This window comes from Eulemur rufifrons, chromosome 8 (assembly GCF_041146395.1).
Source record: "Eulemur rufifrons isolate Redbay chromosome 8, OSU_ERuf_1, whole genome shotgun sequence".
NCBI classification, from domain to species: Eukaryota; Metazoa; Chordata; class Mammalia; order Primates; family Lemuridae; genus Eulemur; species Eulemur rufifrons.
This window is the reverse complement of record NC_090990.1, coordinates 28,866,666-28,887,518: the sequence shown is the minus strand read 5'-3', so window position 1 is coordinate 28,887,518 and position 20,853 is coordinate 28,866,666. Positions and strand designations below refer to the sequence as shown.

Below are 20,853 nucleotides of genomic sequence, written 5' to 3'. Positions count from 1 at the left end.
AACATAACCTCTGCTTGGTAAAACATCTGCAACCATTACAACTTACCTGCATTATAATGCAAATCTCAGAATACAATCAGAACAGGCTCACAGTTTTTATTCTGAGAGGTTCCTAAATCTAATAAGAGTTTTTTAAAAAAATCAGCATTCCCATTTCATCTTATTCTGTGAGGCCCTCCATTTTCGACAGAGTTCAAAATTCCTTCATAGGAATCTTGATGGGTAAAGGTTTGATGGTCTCAATGTATGCATTAAATAGATAGTCATGTCAGCATAAATAGGAATATGCAGGTGAAGGCATGTGGAACAAGTTTAAAAAGAGATGTGTCAGATTTAAACAAACTCCTTTGTAAATATATTAAAATATTGGCATTTTTTTCTTGATGCCACACCTATCTTCATAAACATTTCATCCCCCAATAGTCTGGATTAACAACAACTAATATTTATGTAGCACTTCACAATTTGCAAAGCACTTTGACATACAAGATCTCATTCAAGACTCACCACTAAATAAGAAGGTGCTATTTTTAGGTCCCATTTTTACATGTGAGGAAGCTAACACTAAATGGCTGACTTGCTCAAGCCTACAAAGCTGGTGATAGAGCCAAGTGGGATTTGAACACAGGTCTCCCGACTTTAAATGGCCTGTACCATGCTGCCTCAAAGATTGTAATCAGAGCAAATAAATGTCCCAATCTCAGACACCAGCAAAGCCTCCCCACCCATATACACAGCCACCTATAGCCCAAGTGATAGCCCTAGAAGATCTCTGCTCTTCCTGGAAGTAAAGTTTTTTTCATTACTCTGGAAAACATTTATCTGGCTAAAGTGTTATATGAGGAGATCATATAAACACTATTTGAAATAAACTAGACAATATCTTAGTCACCTGAAGTGTTGCATAGGCATGCCCATGTACATCCAGGTAGTGGGTCAGAGTCTCAGAGTCCATGACCCTAAAAAGGTTATGAAGAACCTAAGCTAGAGGCAGTGGTTGGGCATCTTTCCAAGAAGCTAAACCCATAAAGTTATTAAGTTTACAGAGTTTTATCTAGGCCTCATACTGTGCCCCTTCACTTTTGCCTCCCCTGCTCCAGGCCTTCTCCCAGGGCCAATAGGGTCAATTCAGTATCTACAAATGTTTCTTTAATCATATATAAAACCTGGAATCATCTGTAACATATAAATCAATGACTTGTAAAAAATAAACTTAAAATAATTATTTCTTAAAACGTAATCCTTAACACATACTCCTTTCTGTTAGGACTTAAATTCCCAGAAGGAACATTTTCTTATATAAGTATTCTAATCTCCCAAAAGAAGTTTTCACAAATACAATTTGAACTCCTAAAATACTATCCTTCAATAAGAACTCACTAGATTACAAAGAAGACAAGGTAGCATGCAAGGAATTCTGAATCTGTTAGGCAGTTCACTCAACTATCATACCAAAAGGATTTAGAATATTTTTGCTAGGGGGAGGGAACTAAGCAGAGTGGGAGAGAGAATGAATGCAGCCCTATTGTCTTACTGCTTGAAAATTCCTAATTTGAATCTATAACATACTCCTACTAACCACTCAACTTCAACATCAGAAGTATAGTCTCTTTTCATCTTAAATAGAGCTTTTCAGTCTAAATCTGTATAAACAAACTTTGTCCTTCAATCTTTCAACTCCTCGGCAGTTTTTCAAGGTCACTTTTGCGAGCAACGACAGAGGCCTGCATCCAGGAACTTTGACTGCTATACCAGTGTAACTCAAAAAGCCCCAAATCTCAATCCCTATCAGTCCTTTCAGGTAAATCCTTTACTAGAGGGGAAGCTAGGGAAGGTAAATCAACACCCTTGAAACTTCCCTAACAAGGCCTGCTCCTTTTCCCTATCCAGAGACTGAGTGCTGCTGGCTCACTGCTCCACACTGAGTCTGCTGCAGAAATGTTCCAATGACCTTCATTTCGTACTTGCAAATAAAAAGAAAACAAAGAAATGCTTTTTAAAATCAGGTGTATTATAGATCTTAGAACATGGGATTGAAGATTTTACTATTCACAAGAACTGGATGATTACTGATTAGCAACCTACATTAGCTTCATATCCCTAAAGAGGGGGGACAAAATATATCAAGGGCAAAAGATAAGATGCCTGTACTCTTAACTTTCCTATTCACAAACTGCTGGTAATTAGGATTTTAAATATTTCATACAGAAAATGAAAAGCATTTTGCTCACATCATTCTAAAGAACCCAATCAACACCTGACAAAATGTGTGAAATTGGTGGATAAAGATTTGCTCTTGTCACTGTCAATGTAAGTGGAGAAGTATGTTTCTAACCACCATTCTAAGCTAAAATGTACATTTTAAAACAAAGATTATTCCTAAATTAATTAGTACTTCTTAGAATCTAGAGGCAGACAGGTAAATCAAGTAAGTTATGGGAGAATTTCACATTTGCATGTGGGCCTTCACCATCAGAACCTGTATCAGTGCAAATCATATTTTCACACAAATTTCTAACAGCAATAGTGTTGCTTCCATCTCTGAAAACAGATGTCAACAAAGTGCATGGAAATAGAAAAACTCTTACAATAACTCAGCTTATTCTGTAGGAAAGCTTCAGTGCACTTGAACAAAGGAAAATTATTTGGAAAACAGTTAAGTTTATCCAACGCAAAGAGAAAGTGCTTTGCATCTGTGTGCCCTGAAAAATGATTATCCTTTCTTCATGTACCTGATCTGGTCGATACTGAACTAGGAAAAGAAATCCTAGTTGAAGGACATGCAAAATCTAAACAGAGCAAGGTATTCTAGGTGCACCAAAAGGTATGCATGGAATGTAAAGTGGCCATTTTCTGAAACAGTGCAACTTGTCTACACTCTCTGAAGCTAAACAGTTTCTACCATTTCAACACAAAACAAAGAATTAAACTTACCGGGAACTGCATTAATTTTAAATGTAGTTATTTATATCTCCTCGGACAGGGAGAATTAAAGTCACTCCTATCCCTCCCCCCCAAAAGGACGGAGGAAACAAAAGGCAGCTGGAGATGCAGAAACCTGAGTCTGGAATGTCCACTCCAGTGAAAACCCGAACAGCTGTCCCCCCACCCCCCAACAAACTATTCGCCATTTTTCTTTGTCTTTCAGCTGACCCCTGCCTCAGTGAAAAACTCCGAGGCTCCAATGAAGCCCTGCAACCTCCTTCCACTTTAACAGTCAAAGGCATTCAATCTAGCATGCTATTTGACACCAAACCTTGCCTCCACAGTGGTCCCATTGGCTGAGCTGCTTTATCAGCTAAGAACACAAAGCCATGATTGGCTGTTCACGTCATCAGTTACCTCTTTTGTACACTTCCTGTTTTAAAGTTACCTTGAGAAGCAGAACAGGGGTCAGATTCAGCCTTCAAACTAAAGGGAACTTAAGGCTTGGAAATGCCCAGCAAATGCACATAGCAGATGCACTAGGACATCATGTGCTTCCAAAACAGGATACTGCAAATTTAGAATTGTTCATAAAACCAAGTGAAAGGGTTGTTACAATTCCCACCCACAGGATCCCTTATTGGCTGTCTGAGTTCCATTTAAAAATTTTAAGGTAATTTAACTGCTTCTGATTGGTCATCAAAGATGTCTGTAAGATACTGCTACAGTATCCTATGGCAGTAAACCAGAAAAGCAATGTGCACAAGGTCGGAAAGTTGTGACTATCTTCAGTTTTCTCTCGAGGCATTAACAGAAGAAAAAGAAAACTGGGTAGGGCTAACCCAAAGAAAATGCAGCTTCTTTAACACTAACAAAGAGTGATGCCGAAGGCCAAACAATAGTTTGCAGAATTTCTAAAAGACATCTGTCATTATGTTACTGGTAATTTTGAATGCACAGATTAGTACCACGGCAAAACACTTCATTTTAAAACACTAATCCAATTAGGAAAAATTTTCAGGTAATGTATGAAGTTAGTGGCAGGGACAGTGGCATTTCTAAAAAGTCTACGAGAAACCCGAGAGGGAAATATAATGATAAAGGAGGAGAGATGGCAAAGGGAGAACATCAGTGAATACAATCCTCCCGCAGTATTCACGGGAGATTGGTTCCAGGATCTCTAGTGGACACCAAAATCCTTGGATGCTCAAGTCCCTGATGTAAAATGGTGCAGTATTTGCATATAACCTATGTAGATCCTACTTTTTTTTTTTTAATAGAGTCTCACTATGTTGCCCAGGCTAGAGTGCAATGGCTATTCACAGGTGGGATCAACACACTACAGCCTCTAAGTCCTAGGCTCAATGGATCCTCTCAGCCTCCTGAGTTGTTGGGACTACAGGTGTTTGCCGGTTTCCTGTAATAACTAATTTAATGTAAATGCTAAGTAACTGTTACACTGTATTGTTCAGGGAATAATGACAAGAAGAAAGGCCACACATGTTTAGTAGAGATGTAATTTTTTTAAAAAAATATTTTCAATTCATAGTTGGTTGAATCTATGGGTAGAGAACTCACAGGTAGAGGGCCGACTGTGTACGGTTAAAAGCACTTTAAGGCCAGGTGCCGTGGCTCATGCTTGTAATCCCAGCACTCTGGGAGGCCCAGGTGGGTGGACTGTTTGAGCTCAGGAGTTCGAGACCAGCCTGAGCAAGAGCAAGACCCCCGTCTCTACTGGTGGGGAAAAAAAAGCACTTTAGATTTAACAGATTAACTAATTTGGACAGTCACAAAATGTTGCTGATTAGCTTTTAATGTTTGATATCATAGACAATAAACTTTTTCTACCACAATTTCAAGAATAAGCAGCAGGGGTCATCTCAGGAGAGATATAAGTATTCTTACTTGGCTTATTGTGGTTACTGAAGACATTCCAGGGATGCTAAAGTTCACAAGTGGTGGTCAAAGATTTGCTGATGGATTTTGGACCTAATTGCTTAGATTTTAAGAGGTAACTTCTAATATGGTAGAAATCAATTAACATGCCTTTTTTTTTTTTTAAACCAAACATTCAACAAGCATCTCACCATTACCTGAGGCCTTTAACAATCTCCTTAGATCTGCTTCGTCCAATCAAAGCTAAGTATCCTAGGTCCAAACAACACAGTTATTTTGCCAGGTAGATGAGATCTTTTCTAGAAATTCTTCAATTGACCTTACATGAGAACTCATCCTTGGCATATGGAGAGATTCAGCATGGCCCTGAAATAGATGATCTGTCCTATCATCTTGCCATATTACATTTATTTTCTTTCTTTCTTTCTTTCTTTCTTTCTTTCTTTCTTTCTTTCTTTCTTTCTTTCGACAGAGTCTCACTGTCAAGTGGGCTAGAGTGCCGTGGCATCAGCCTCCTTCACAGCAACCTCAAACTCCTGGGCTCAAGTGATTCTCCTGCCTCAGCCTCCCGACTAGCTGGGATTACAGGCACACACCACAATACCAGGCTAATTTTTCTATTTTTAGTAGAGACCAGGTCTCACTCTTGCTTAGGCTGGTCTCAAACTTCTGACTTCAAGCCATCCTCCCGCCTGCCTCAGCCTCCCAGAGTGCCAGGATTACAGGCATGAGCTACCACGCCTGGCCCGAGCCACCACGCCCGGCCCACCTTGCCATATTAATTTCTCTATATACATTCTACTCATTGCACACAATGAAATAATTCCTGAACACCAACTACAGCCAGGTTCTGTGCTAGGTATATTTTAGACTTTACCCCTCTAATTCTCACTGTAACTCCCTTTTACAAATGAGAAAAAGTGAGATTCAAAGAAGTTAAATGATTGGTCCCTCATCATATGTCTAGATTCAAACTCACATCCCACGGAGACTGGTACTCCCTTTACTGCACCACACTGCTTACGAACGCATGGAGCACCCAGGGCACATCGAAGGAAATTCTCAAGGGCCACATATGTACAGATAACATAAACGATTATCTAACTTCACTAATTTAAAAATTACAAATCTGACTAATATTACATTTTATCTAACAGTTAGAGACCTAGCTAAGGACATGACAAAACAGCACCCTACAAGTTGATACAAAATTTTTTTTTTTTTTTTTTTAGACAGGGTCTTGTTCTGTCACACGGGCTAGAGTGCAGTGGCTATTACCATAGCACACTGCAACGTCAAACTCCCAGGCCAAGCAATTCTCCTGCCTCAGCCTCCTGAGTAGCTGGGACCACAGGTGCGTGCCACCATGCCTCGCTAATTTTTCTATTTTTTGTAGAGATGGGGTCTTGCTCTTGCTAGGGCTGACCTGGAACTCCTGGCCTCAAGCAATCTTCCCACCTCAGCCTCCCAAAGTGCTAGGATTACAGGCCTGAGTGAGCCACCGTGCCCGGCCAAACTGATACAAATTTTATTACTAAATTATTAGGAACATTTAACCAGCAACAAATCACATTTATAATTTACAAGGACTTGAAACAACAACTAAATTAATGATAGTAGATATTAACATTAAGAGATTGTGAGGCAATTTCACCATGGCATCCACATAAGAGTTGGATATGTTAACAAGATGCCTTACAAGGTGGTTCCTGAAGCTACACAGTTACAGGTATAATATTATAATTCTTTTCTCAAAAATTTAGATCAGGGCTGGGCACAGTGGCTCACGCCTGTGATCCCAGTACTTTGGGAGGCTGACGCAGGAGGATCACTTGAGGCCAGGAGTTTGAAACCTGCCTGGGCAACATAACGAGACTCCATCACTACAAAAAATAAGAAAAATTAGCTGGGTGTGGTGCCACATGTCTGTAGTCCTAGCTATTTGGGAGGCTGAGGCAGAAAGATCGCTTGAGCCTAGAAGTTCGAGGTTGCAGTGAGCTGTGATCACACCACTCTGCACCCCAGCCTGAGCAACAGAGCAAGACAGATTTGGATCACAGATTCTGAATAGCTATTCCCAGCCTGGGAAGAGAAGGGAGAAGGCCAGCAGGCCAGTTGTGTGCCTTACCCACACTATTGCCTCTCTTAACCCCACAACACTGAGGGCCAGTCAGCTGCCAGGAGGCAAAGAAGTTCATGTGAAGGGTAGGGCTGGGGGGCAGAAGAATAGGGAGAACACGTTCACAAGCTCACTGACTAGTACTTAGTGTCAGTATGGCAAAACTAAGCGCTTGGGAGTCAGGTAGCACTAGTTTCAAATTCTGACTCTACGTATTAATTGTATGACACTGGACTAACCCTGAGCATCAGTTTCGTCACCTATAATGTAAAACTATCACTATCTGTATGAGAGTGACATTGTAAGGATTAAATGAGTTCATACATGTATATTGTACTGTGCCTGAATAAGCATTGAAAAGCAGAAAGTACTAAATGTCACCCAATCCAACTTTCTCATTTTACAGAGGGTTAAGGTTCAGAGAGGGACAAGACCTGCTTAAGGCCCTAAAGCTATTTTGAGGGAATGTCTCTCTTCTATCTCTAGCATACCCTGAGGCCCTGCAGAAAGCAACTCCTTAGCCATAAAGAGCAGAACCGGAGGACTACCAGGTACTTCTAAAAATCTTCTCCAGTTTTTATGCTGGAAATCCACGCCTTTCACCACCAGTTCCAGCCAAGGACGGGTTATTATTCTAAAAGTCTCCCCTTCGACTCTTTTTTTTTTTTTTTTGGAAACAGAGTCTCACTGTGTTGCCCAGGCTAGAGTGCCGTGGCGTCAGCCTAGCTCACAGCAACCTCAAACTCCTGGGTTCAAGCAATCCTTCTGCCTCAGCCTTCCAAGTAGCTGAGACTACAGGCATGCACCACCATGCCCGGCTCATTTTTTCTATATATTTTTAGTTGTCCAGATAATTTCTTTCTATTTTTTTAGTAGAGACGGGGGTCTTGCTCTTGCTTAGGCTGGTCTCGAACTCCTGAGCTCAAATGATCTGCCCGCCTCAGCCTCCCAGAGTGCTAGGATTACAGGCATGAGCCACCGCACCCGGCCTTCTACTTCTGATGTATCAGATTAAACCAATTATGTCCCTTGATACTTTGTGAAGGTTTTCAGTATAGTTTTTATTAGTTCTTGGCAGTTTGTAAGGAAAACACTTCAACTCCCATTGCTCATCAACAGTCACCTTAGTAGAATTCAAGCCACAGTGGGAAGAGAAGTCAAATTATCCTTGAATTTCTATTTGGCAGCTGAAACCATTCACTTACTATAGCTTTCTCTCTCTAGCCTGTCATTACTGTGGACTGGAATCTCTGAGATTCCAACTCACAATCTTCCCTGCTCCTGGATCTCAGCAGTCCTCTACACCAGACAACCGCATCTTCTCACCCTTTAACACTCAGATCACTATGAGACAAAAACCAGTAACTCTGGTTACCTGGTTCAAGCTTGAATGCTCTCAAATGCAGGGTGAGAATGTCAGAAGACAGATTTTTGAGTTATATCTACCTACTTACTAGCTGTATGATCTTGGCCAAGTTACTTAACCATTTATGAGCCCATTTCTTCACGTATAAAATGGAAAAAATAACATCAACTCACAGGAGTGCTAAGGTTTAAATGAAATAAGTGAAAGCACTCAGCATAATAACCTGGAATGTGGTAGGTGCTCAATTAATATCTAAATATACACTTGACTATAGCACTTACACATAACTACTTTTTTTAACATGTCGCTCTATCACAGAAGGGCTTCTTGAAGGCAGCAACAGTGTCTTACTTATGTCCACATATATTTCCAGTGCTCAGTACAAAGATAGAAATCAAACTCAATCTTAGCCACAGTGTCAGTGAAGTAACAGGGAATAGCAGGGATTGAGAACTGGTGAGTGTATGTCCCATCTAAAGGGCCAACCACTACTCAGCTCCAACTGAAAAGGGCCATGTAGGAATGCCAGTCCACTGCAGTGAGAACTTCAGATTCTCTAAAAGAAGCAAAAGCCAGATTGTTATAATGTCAAGTCAAAATTCCATTTTAGATGTTGGTTCAAATTAAAGAAAAAAAAACCCTAATAATCAAATCGAAGAAAATCAAGGGCTGCCAGAATACAACTTCTGACCCATATCCTTCACCTGACTTGGTCCTAAACAACTACGAGCTATTTCCCAAATCAAACTCACCTTCAAGATTAAAAAAACCAAAAGAAAGTGTTGACATATTTCAAAAAAATCTGATAGAAGTTATGAAGATAATCCCCCAAAAAAGCCCAGAAACATTTTGAGTGATGCTGTCATTAGAATAACGGAACATAGCACTGTTGCTCAGTAAATGGTTAATAAATGAAAAAAAAAAAACTATTAATAAATGAGACCTTGAGTAGATTATAAATTCTGTATTATTGGTTTTTTAAAAATAAGTTATGTTCTCCAAAGCATAAATTAAGATCAAGGGATGGAAAACTATTCTGGAGGGACCTACTTCAGCTCTCAGAGCTGTCCAAAAATGCTACAACCTGTCTCAGAAGCTATGGATAGGGTTGTTAAGCACAGGCTATTTGAATACTTGACAGGGATATGTAAAGGCAAGATGTGAAACAGCAGCCATGTGCAGTGGCAGGAAAACAAGCTCAATCTTTGCAACTAGACAGACTTAGAGTCTAATCCCTCCTCACCACATTTTAGCTGAGTGATCTATGTTAGTTACTTAATCCCACTGAGGCCAGTTTCCTATCCTATAAAGTATCTTGCAAGGTTGTAAGGATTAGGGTAATTTCATTTGTTCAATCAATACTTATAAGCATAGCCATTGTGCTAAATCAGTTCTGGGGATCCTAAACAAGACAGAGTCCTTGTCCTCAAGGAGATTAAAGTCTATTATAAGAAAGAGAAAAATTAAAATAGGCAATCATAATGCTGTATGTTAAGAGTTAACGTGCAAATGCAATCATGCTATTGGAGGACATAAGCAGAGTACCTAACCCAGGTCCTACCTAAGTTTCAGCTGGTCAGCGGAGGATTCTTGGGAGATTTAAAATCCTAAGAATAGAAGTCTACTAAGACAAAGCAAACTGCACGTGTAAAGGAGCTGACAGAAACCACTACTTTCCCAGAAGGGCTGTAGTTTGGTATAGAAGCAGCCCAGAGGCAAGAGGCTAGAAGTAAAGTTTAAAAGGTAAACAGCTGGCAGGGCGCGGTGGCTCACGCCTGTAATCCTAGCACTCTGGGAGGCCGAGGCGGGTGGATCGCTCGAGGTCAGGAGTTCAAGACCAGCCTGAGCAAGAGCGAGACCCGTCTCTACTAAAAATAGAAAGAAATTATATGGCCAACTAAAAATATATAGAGAAAAAATTAGCCGGGCATGGTGGTGCATGTCTGTAGTCCCAGCCACCCGGGAGGCTGAGGCAGTAGGATTGCTTAAGCCCAGGAGTTTGAGGTTGCTGTGAGCTAGGCTGACGCCACGGCACTCACTCTAGCCCAGGCAACAAAGTGAGACTCTGTCTCAAAAAAAAAAAAGGTAAACAGCTGAACAAAGCTAAGATACTAGAATTGTTTTCTTTTTTCAATTAATTTTTAATTTTAATTTTAATGTTTTTTAGAGAGAAGAGTCTCATTCTCTTGCCCAGACTGCAGTGTAATGGTGTGATCATAACTCACTACAGCCTTAAACTCCTGGATGCAAGCAATCCTCCTGCCTCAGCTTCCCGAGTAGCTAGGACTATTATGTATGTGTCACCATGGCTGGCTAATTTTTAAAAATTTTTTGTAGAGACAGGGTCTCACTAGGTTGCCCAGGCTGATCTTGAACTCCTGGCCTCAAGCAATCCTCCCACCTCAGCCTCCCAATAGGACCTTATTCTAAAACAATGGTAAGGAACTAAAGAGTTTTTAAGCATGCGACTGACAAAATCAGAATTATCCTTTCAGAAGATCATTCTGGGTACACAGAGAATAAGCTGGAGAAGGGGGAAGGGTAGGAGGATGGAAGCACTCTAGCCAATGACAGGGAAAACAGCATATTGCAGTGATCTGGTTACTGGAAAATGTAGTAGAAAAGATGTAGAAAACTAGATAAATGGGAAATATTAAGAGAAAAATCAGTAAGACTCAGTGGTTAATAATGCATGTAGAATGACAACACTGTGCCTGATAAGCAGCAAGTGCTCAAAAAAATGATAGCTGCAACTATTATTATTGTTATTGGCAATTGGATTAGATGACCTTTGAAGTCACATTCATCCCTAAGAGTCTATGTTACTTTGAAGATCTATCTTGTTCCCAGAAAAGTTCTTTTCCACTATTGGCCAAGCTATCCTATACAAGATGATTCATTTTCTTATTCATAAACTATACCAGAACTGATCAAATGGGTTCCACCACACACCAGTCATAACATTAAAATGTTTATTAGGTGTTCTCACAAACAGAGGTCCATGACCAAATAAATTCAAGTAACACTGCATAATGTATCTTCCATCTTGAAGGGTCATAAGGCACATGAGCACAAAGGCTCTGAATAATAATTCTGCAGTAAAGAAATGTACTTCACTTTGGCCATTATTTTGTCAAAGATCCTTTCCTCACCCCCAAAGGATACTTATTATCATCATATAGAACTAATGTTGAACGGAACAGCTTGAGAAATGCTGCTCTAAGCCAACTTACAAATTTTTGTGGAAGGAAAAGACTCAAGGCAACTCTACTCTGACAACCTTCTAAAATGGTTAGTTTTACACATATTATGGCATTTCCCTTTTTAATTTAGTACTACTGAAAATGACATTAAATACCACCATAAATAGCAATCCTTTGCCTCCCAAATTATTGCCAACCAAACATGCTTTGCTTCTTAAAAGGCCCCAACTTTGTCATTTGATAATGAGCAAATTCTATCCTACTTACCTTCAGGGTAAAGTAATAATTTTAAAGACAGTTAAAAATGACAAGGATGTTCAACTGTGCAGGTAGTATGTACTTTATTAGCCCTTTCTCTTTTCTCTTTTAAAATAAACAGTTAATGCCAGTGTTGAACGGACATGTTTTTTTAACACTGGGCAAAGAATCTCACTTCATATAGATTCCCAGACAATTTACAGCTCCTGAGGACAGGGATAACAGTAATTAGGGATTTAAGCCAATGACATGATACAAAATATATCATTATATATATAATATCATTTATACAATATAATTTCCTATGAGTCATCTTATTCCTCTTATTGAAACACTGTTCAAAATCATTATTTATAATTCATACTCATGAATGTATTTAAGAATAGAACAATTCTTGAACCTTATTAATAAGGATATACCATTGACTTTAAATGAAGAGTATTCATTTAAATAGGACACTTTATATACCGTGGACATGGATATTTGAACCTTTAGTTTAAACCTATTCTATTAGAAACATTCAAATGCAAAGGTTACACTCTAGTCCAGCTTTCTTAACTCCATCTAAAGTTTACCCATTAGAAAGCTCTCAATGTATAAAAGAAAGTACACTAGATTTAGAATTAATCAGTCTGCAGACAGCAAAATACCAAAATGGAAAATGCAATCCCCATATTGAAAATAGGTGCAGGTGTTGTCTCATTGCTATCAGGTATATCACTGCTAAAATATGGAGAAGTGTGGAAAGAGCATAGCCAATCTTGCAACCTGGCAAAAATTTCTGCAGGCAGAGAGATTTTTCCCTGAACCATTCTATGACGTTGTCTTTCTGCTTACTTCAAAGAAAATGTTACCCAGGTGACTACAAATCACACAAAGCAAACCAACATTACTACTTCAACTGATAATTTCTACAATTAGAAAAATTAAAAATGACTAACAATGCAAATCTCTCCTTCTGGTCAGAATGATAACACTGTTGTGATTTTATTTATTTATATATATTTTTTGAGACAGAGTCTCGCTCTTTTGCCTGGGCTAGAGTCCTGTGGTGTCAGCCTAGCTCTCAGCAACCTCAAACTCCTGGGCTCAAGCGATCCTTCTGCCTCAGCCTCCCGAGTAGCTGGGACTACAGGCACTTGCCATCACACCCAGATAATTTTTTCTATTTTTAGTAGAGATGGGGTCTCACTCTTGCTCAGGCTGGTCTCCAACTCCTGAGCTCAAGCAGTCCTCCCACTTTGGCCTCCCAGAGTACTAGGATTACAGGCATAAGCCACCACACTCAGCCACCATTGTTGTGATTTTAATAATCATTGCTATTTGGCAAATATGAAAAAGTATTCATCTCATGAGAATCATTACTACTGAACACTTGGGGATTAACAGAGATCAGGAGACAACTTTCTCTGAAACAAATGATCCTACTACTTTGTACATTCAAAAGTAAGACTAACCCCACACTAGCCTACTGAAAATCAGCTCCTAAACCACAACAGTACAACTAAATTCAGGTTATTTCTTTCACATCAAGTGGTTGTTCTCTCATATGGAAATCTTACTGTACATAACAGAGGAATTACAAAAGGCCTCCTTCCTTATCAAGGAAGCACTACCTGGCTGTCAGGACAGATGTGCTGTTCTAAAAAGAAAATGTGTTCTCTTACTTATTAAAGTTCTCCCAGTAATAGGCATCTACCATATGCTATTGTATTCATTTCTCATAATTTCCCTATAAGGTAGGTATTCTTACTGCTACTTTACAGGGTAAGAAACTAAGGCTCAGAAAAGTTAAGAATCTGCCCCAGTGCACAGAGGGTAAATGCACAGCAGAGACTGAATTCTTTTCTTTTTTTTTTTTTTTTTTTTGAGACAGAGTCTCACTCTGTTGCCCAGGCTAGAGTGAGTGCCGTGGCGTCAGCCTAGCTCACAGCAACCTCAAACTCCTGAGCTCAAGCGATCCTCCTGTCTCAGCCTCCCGAGTAGCTGGGACTACAGGCATGCACCACCATGCCCGGCTAATTTTTTTTTTCTATATATATTTTTAGCTGTCCATATAATTTCTTTCTATTTTTAGTAGAGATGGGGTCTCGCTCTTGCTCAGGCTGGTCTCGAACTCCTGAGCTCAAACGATCCGCCCACCTCGGCCTCCCAGAGTGCTAGGATTACAGGCGTGAGCCACCGCGCCCGGCCCTGAATTCTTTTCTAAGTCTCACTCCAATCAGCAACTATGCTGTCCCCTCCCAAGGGCACTTTTTGGCCAAAGTTTTTTAAAATCCATTTCCTCTTCTAATTAATCTACTTAAATTATGTTTGGTGCTTTGAGTCTCTGCAGGAAAATACTAAAATGACCTTGTAGCCTTCCTAACTTGTCACGGTGCATGCATGGAAAACTGAATAAACAAAATGAAAAGAGAGACTGTAAGACATCAGATAACTCACAACCAGTTTCCTCTGAGAACAAGAAATAGAATGGAAAAGAACAACTTGCTGGCTAAGGAATGTTCTTCCTAAGTTGTATGCCTGAGGCTAAAATGTACCTCAAGAACGTCATCTGTGACCCTAATAACGTCCTCTGCCATTCTCCCTCCTATGAATGAAGTAAACTTGTCACTTAAAGTCATCTCTCCCATCAAGTCAATGCTTCCACAGGAGAGGCAATGCTATCTATCAGCACGGCACTTGTCTGGAAATCCAATGATCTGGGCAAGACTTGGCTCTGCCCTTGCATAGCTAAGTGACCTTGTCAAGGTCATCTCTCTCTTTAGGACCTCAGTACAAAAGACATGCCTAAAAGAACTAAAGGTCACTTCCTGAGCTAGACAAAAGGATTTTTTTCTTTTCCCATAATATTTTGTGGTGTCAATATAACACAGTGTTTAAGAGTAAGGGCTCCACAAATTACGTAAGAATTTAGAGTTACCCACCCATGTCTGCATCTGGGCTCTGCCACTTACTGGCTGTGAGACCTTAAACAAATTATTATACTTAACTCCTCAGTTTTCTCATATGTAAAAATGAGGGTGGTAATAGTACCTACTTCACAGTGTGTGAGGATAATATATAATATATAATAAATTTATACTCTCACTGGTACCATGTAAGCACTCAATAAAAGTACTAACTATGATATTATTCCTGAGTTTGATACATAGACCCTTAGGGGCTCAGTACCTTTGAACTAAAAGATAAAATGTGTTATTACAGAAATTGGCTCAAAACAAGAAAAGATGAAATGTGAATTTCAAAATTGCTTCAAAAACACATCTAGCATGGCCTCTCATTTCACTTTGCCTCCATTTCTTTGTAAATAAAATGGAGTTAAAAATACCTTGCATCTTCTCTAGTACAACTAATCAGTTTTAACCAAATGAATAATGTATAAGCATAAATGAGATAACAGAATATCTAAGAATTGACACATTGCCACAGTAGAAAAAAAACTTTTTCCCCTTAGGGCCACAGTGTTTTATTATGAAAATAGAATAAAAACTTCACAAACAAAACAATCGTTTCTAATTTAATGAAAAATTTGTTACTTTTTGTTTTCTGTGTGTTAGTTATATGCAATTTGAAAAATAGTTCACACAGCTCCCAACGTGAAGAGCCATGAGTTACATATGCTTCACAAGGCCCGGGGCTCAAAACCAGCATGAGTTAAATACAACTCACAGGGCAGTTAATGTGTTAAATTAGATGACACAGACATCATTTATGAAGTAAGTATAAAGCATCAGTATGATTTCCGCTTAGAAGACAAAGCTGAGGTTCACAAATTTTAAACATAAATTCAGGCCTTAAAACATAAATTCTGAGTAGACCTCCTGAGAATTCAACATTTCAAGGGTGGTCAGTTGCAGAGGATAACAAGGTGGCCACAGGTGTAAGGGGCTAATGTGAAATGAAGGTGGTCAATGGTGTGGAAGAGCAGATTGTTCAAGAAACGCTTGCTGGCTGGGCACAGAGGCTCACGCCTGTAACCCTAACACTTTGGGAGGCTGAAGTGGGAGGATCGCTTGAGGCCAAGAGTTCAAGACCAGCCTGGGAAACACAGCAAGACCCTGACTCTGCAAAAAATAAAAAGAATTAGCCAGGTGTGCTGTGGCACACCTGTAGTCCTAGCTACTTCGGAGGCTGAGGCAAGAAGATCACTTGAGCCCAGGAATTCAAGGCTGCAATGTGCCATGATCATGCCACTGGGCTCCAGAGCAACAGAGCAAGACCCCATTTCTTAAAAAAAAAAAAGAAAGAAAGAAAGAAAAAGAAAGAAGAAGAAAGAAAGAAACACTTGCTGAATAAAAAAGATTTATGTATATGCTTGATTTTGTAACCTTGTCTAGACTCAGTAAAAAGGAAACTAAGTTACAGATGCCATCACATTCTTCATATTTGGTTAACTTCATGACTGAGCCAAACAAGGCTGAGATGGCCAATGTACAAAATGCACTATCTTTCACACTGCAATGTTATTGCAAATAAAGCGGCGGGGGTAGGGGGGCCTTCACCTAATCACATCAAGACATAAAGCTATCAAGACTTCCAATTCACTGGTTCCCCCTGAGAACCTGAGTTAAAGGTTTCCATACAAAATTGGAATGGCAAATGTTTTGTCATACTCAATTTTAATTCTAAACATCGTTCAGGATAAGCATATCCTAGAAATCAGTATCCCACAATTTGAAGAAGGCACTAGGCCTTCTTTGGATAGGTCCTAGTACTTGGAGACATAAGGAACTGGAGATGCTTGAAAAACCTCCCCAATGAGCTCTTTACACTATGCACTTGCTAGTTCCTCACTGCCTGACATAAATTATTAATACTCCCATATACAGAAAGACCATGTCAGCAATATTCTGAAGCCTGTTTTAAAAAATGCAGATTCTTAAAGTTTCTCCACATATTTTTTTTTTCCCATTATCTACCCAGGTTCAGCAAAAATCCAGCTATTTACGTTGTGACTCTTCCCTTCCACTACAGAAACCAAGACATATGAGCCAGGTACAGTGGCTCACGCCTGTAATCCTAGCACTCTGGGAGGCCAAGGTGGGAGGATCCCTTGAGGTCAGGAATTCAAGACCAGCCTGAGCAAGAGCGAGACCCTGTCTCAAAAAAAAAAAAAAAGTAAAAAAATAAAATAAAAAAGAAACCAAGGGATATGATTTAAGTATCTAGCTGAAGAACCCATATTCTATATGGTTACAATTCTGTGGTCTGAATCCCAGAAAAGTACAGCCAATTCTTATTAATTATACTTTCCCATTAAATATACTCTTAACACCCAGAAATCAAACAAACCAGAATCAACGAACCAGAAAGTGTTGACAAATGCTGTTATGGGAAGATGCAATAAGCTATGCAGTAGTTTATTTTCATTTGGAGCCACTTATTTTTTATTTATTTATTTTTTTGATGGAATTCAAATCTCTATTAGAGGCAACAAAGAACAGATTTGACACTGTGGAAAAATATTAAGTGGAGGATGTATTGGTCAGAACTTTTTAGCTTTAGTGACAGACATCTACCTCAAGTTCAAGTAAAAAAAGAGAATTTATTGGTTTACATAAATGGAAAATTCAAGCTCTCTTCAGGCATAACTGGACCCAGAGGCTTCACAGTGTTACCAGGACTCTCCCTCTCTCCCTGGACCTGCTTATTTTTTAAAAAAATTAAAAGTGCATATGAGAACGGGTGTATTTTTAGGCACATATACAAGGATATAAATGAGCCAAGATTCAGAAAATCTGGGTAGCTACCTTCCTCTTAGAGGGGAACCTAACAATATTCATTCAACAAATAACTGCTAAGTCCCTAACATTTGCTAGAAATGCAGCTTTGAAAATTCAGCCATGACTTGTATTCCTCCTAGAACCGAGAATTTCATATATAACATGTCAAAACTGACTGCACGGTCCTGAGACTCAATCTTTAACTGCTCTCCTAATATATTTCCCACACCAGAAAATGTTCCCAAGACTGCTTCCTATATCGCACTTTCTCACATTAGACCTGACACTACTTAATGCTGTGCCTCCTAGGCTTGGCATTCAGTTAATTAAGACCGGCCACACCTACCCAGTAGGATCCCTCTCTCTTGTTTACTTGCTCCTCACATCACATGCCAGGTCAGGTAACTTTGGACTCCAGGGCTTCACTAAAGCCTCACTGTTTAAATGTTCGCACTCTTTAGCAAAATCCCTGATCTGATTCTATCGTTCAAGTGTGTCTCTACCCCTGATGCTTTTCTTCCTATACCATGCACTCAGACCATGGACTTCAGGGTCATTCTCAAACTGGGTCACACTCCAAGTCCAGCACCCCTGGATCTCAAAGACCCTTTCAGCCTGTAACTCGGGTTTTGGTGTTTCCATGCCTGGAACCCCAGGGGCTTGCACACCCTCATTTGGGCTGTGCATGTACCAGAGAGATCAGCTCTGAAACTAGGAGTGTCCCCCATTCCATGCCATACCCCAAGCTACCCCCAAAGCACCAGCCAGGCCATCAGCCTCTCCTCCTCCCTTAAGGCTCGCCCCAGCCTCCACCCTATGCCTGCGCGGAAAGGGGTCACTGCCCCAGCTGCCCAAGCCCAACTCGCGCTTAACCCCGCAGCCTCCGACTCCTTCATCACCCCCAAGGCCTGAGCCGGCGCGACCAATAAGGTGCCAGGTCCGCGGCCTCCCCGCCACCGACCAATCACGAGAGAGCCCCCCCGCCGTCGCCTTCCGCCAATGGGAGAAAGCCCGCGGGCCGGGCCGACTAGGCGCACGGACCCCACGAGCGCGGCAGCGGCGGCGACAGCGCCGAGCCTGGCGAGGACATAACATGGCGGCGGGCAGGCCGGACCGAACTACAGCAGCGGCCGCGCGAGGGAAGTGAGGTCTCCGCCGAAGGCGGGAAGCGCTGCCCCTCCCCCCGCCGCCGCTCCCCTCTCACCCTCCTGCCCACGGGAGCTCCCGCACACTCACACGCCTCTACTTAGAAATCCAGGGAAGAACAGGAGCCGCCCCCGCGCTCCTGCGGAGTCGGGCAACGCAGAGGCCCGGGCACGGCAGAAGGGAGGGGGAAGCGTGCGTCACGGAGAACGGAGCGCGCGCAAAGCGGGGGCACAAACAAGATGGCGGCCACGCCGTTTGCACCGTCTCCCCTCTTCCCCTCCCCCTCTCCTGGCGCCTCGATTCTCAGTATCGTGTAATGCGTAGAAGCGGAGTTGCTTGAAGTCTCGCGAGAATTTGCTAGGGGCGACAACCGCGTTAGAGAGAATGAGATCTGAGAGTTTGGGGCCCCGCCTCTTTTCAAGGGATCCGGAGGCGTTGCCTGGTGACCTCCGTAGGACATGCTATCCTTGTGGATCTCTGCTGTGGTGTATACAGTTGAATTTTAGTGAATAAGTAGTTTTTGTAGGTTTTCTTTTTTTTTTAATTTGGGGAGAAAGAGCTGGGGGACGGACGACATAGGCGTGCTTATTAAGCACGCTGTTAAAGAAGATAGCTGCTAGCACCATAAATTCACAAAAGAGGGCATTTAACACCAAACAGTAAAATGATATACTCCAGAATAAAGAACAGTATTTCCCAGTAATGGTTAGCTTGTAACCTTATGTCGACGTAGAAGTTGTCTTTCTCATTTTGAATGCAGAGTTTAAAACTTTATCAAAGACAGTTGGAAATCACAGCTACAGTGGGCATCTACTTTTTCATACTTACCTCTTTCATCTCCACAGCCACTTAGTCTAAAGGCATTAGTATTATTTACATTTTACAGATGGTAAAACTGGAGCTCGAAAGGGTTAAGTAACTTGATCCAGGCCCCACAGCTAGTAAATGTCAAAACCCAATATGAATAACTTCAAAACCTGTAGATATATTCATCAAATAAGTATTGAATGGAATTACCAACAATGAGACACTTAGTGCATTAGGTAGCAAGCACATAGAGAAATGGTATTGCCTCTGCTGATGGTATCCTTGAATTTTACAAATCACAATAAACTCAACACAGTATTATCATTTGTTTCCTTTGGGTTTATGACCCTGGTAAGAAAGTAATTGAGAATAATGGAACAATAAACACTTGAACTCAGGAAAATTGTTTTCAAATCCAATTTCAATAAACTCACTTCAGGCACTCAATAAGTATTTGATGAATGAATGAACAAAATCTAACTAACTATAAGACACCTGACTTCACCAAGTCTCAATTTCTTCATCTGTAAAATGATCTAATTTCCAGTTCTTGGGAATGTTGGGGAGATGGAATGAAATAATGTGAGAATGCTTTGTAAATTCCAAAAGTCTTATAAATAAGTTGGAGATGATGATGACATTTTCAGACATGAGAAATGGCATGAAAAATTAAGAATGGGGAGACTCACGCTAGGCACAGTGGCCCACGCCTGTCCTCCAAGCCAAGGTAGGAGGATTGCTTAGAGTCCAGGAGTTCAAGATCAGCCTGGGCAACACAGCAAGACCCCATCTCTACAACAAAATTTTTTTTAATTAGCCAGGCTTGGTGGTGCATGTGTGCCTGTAGTCCCAGCTGCTTGGGAGGCTGAGGCAGGAGCATAACTTCAGCCCAAGAATTCAAGGCTGCAGTGAGCTATGATTGCACCACTGTACTCCAGCCTGGGCAACAGTGAGACTCTGTCTCTAAAAAAATAAAAATAAGAGAGACTCAAAATGAGAAATAGTATGTTGCAACTGTAGAAAGATAAACTTAGATGAGAAGAAAAGCCAGGGAAGTTTTTCTACAAATACCTATAGAGCAAAAATACTGCATATACTGTACTTGCCAAAGATATGTAAAAATGTGTAGGAAGCAGCACAAATTAGTGATTATTGTTATAATTATTGACCGCACGTAGGGGCTACAGTCAGTTTCTATTCAAGAGCCTAGAAATCAGGTTGCCCTCACAGTTAAACTAATAAAAATCCACATGTTAGTAGAAATTAGCCAAAAGTGATATTAAATGTTTTTAACAAATAGTGCTCAAGCACATTAGAAGTCCACATAGGGTCCTACAAGTATCCCCCTGTGCTAGGTGTTAACCGTTCAGTTGCTGGTTGTGAATAGTGGGTCCCAGAAGACCTCAA

At 40.7% G+C, this 20,853-nt stretch overlaps 1 protein-coding gene across 6 annotated transcripts in view; it reads right to left on the bottom strand.

Moving 5' to 3' along the window:
- The window catches only part of NFYC (nuclear transcription factor Y subunit gamma), a 73,249-nt gene extending 54,351 nt beyond the window's left edge, over window positions 1–18,898 (bottom strand). For 3 of the 6 annotated variants that reach the window (XM_069479793.1, XM_069479795.1, XM_069479796.1), the window contains exon 1: window positions 18,734–18,898. The gene's annotated coding sequence lies outside the window, so the exon portion shown is untranslated. Of the gene's footprint in view, window positions 1–2,934; window positions 3,187–18,729 lie in introns of those variants that run through there. The other 3 variants (XM_069479792.1, XM_069479794.1, XM_069479791.1) reach the window with 2 other exon arrangements.
- Window positions 18,899–20,853: the final 1,955 nt, after the last annotated feature.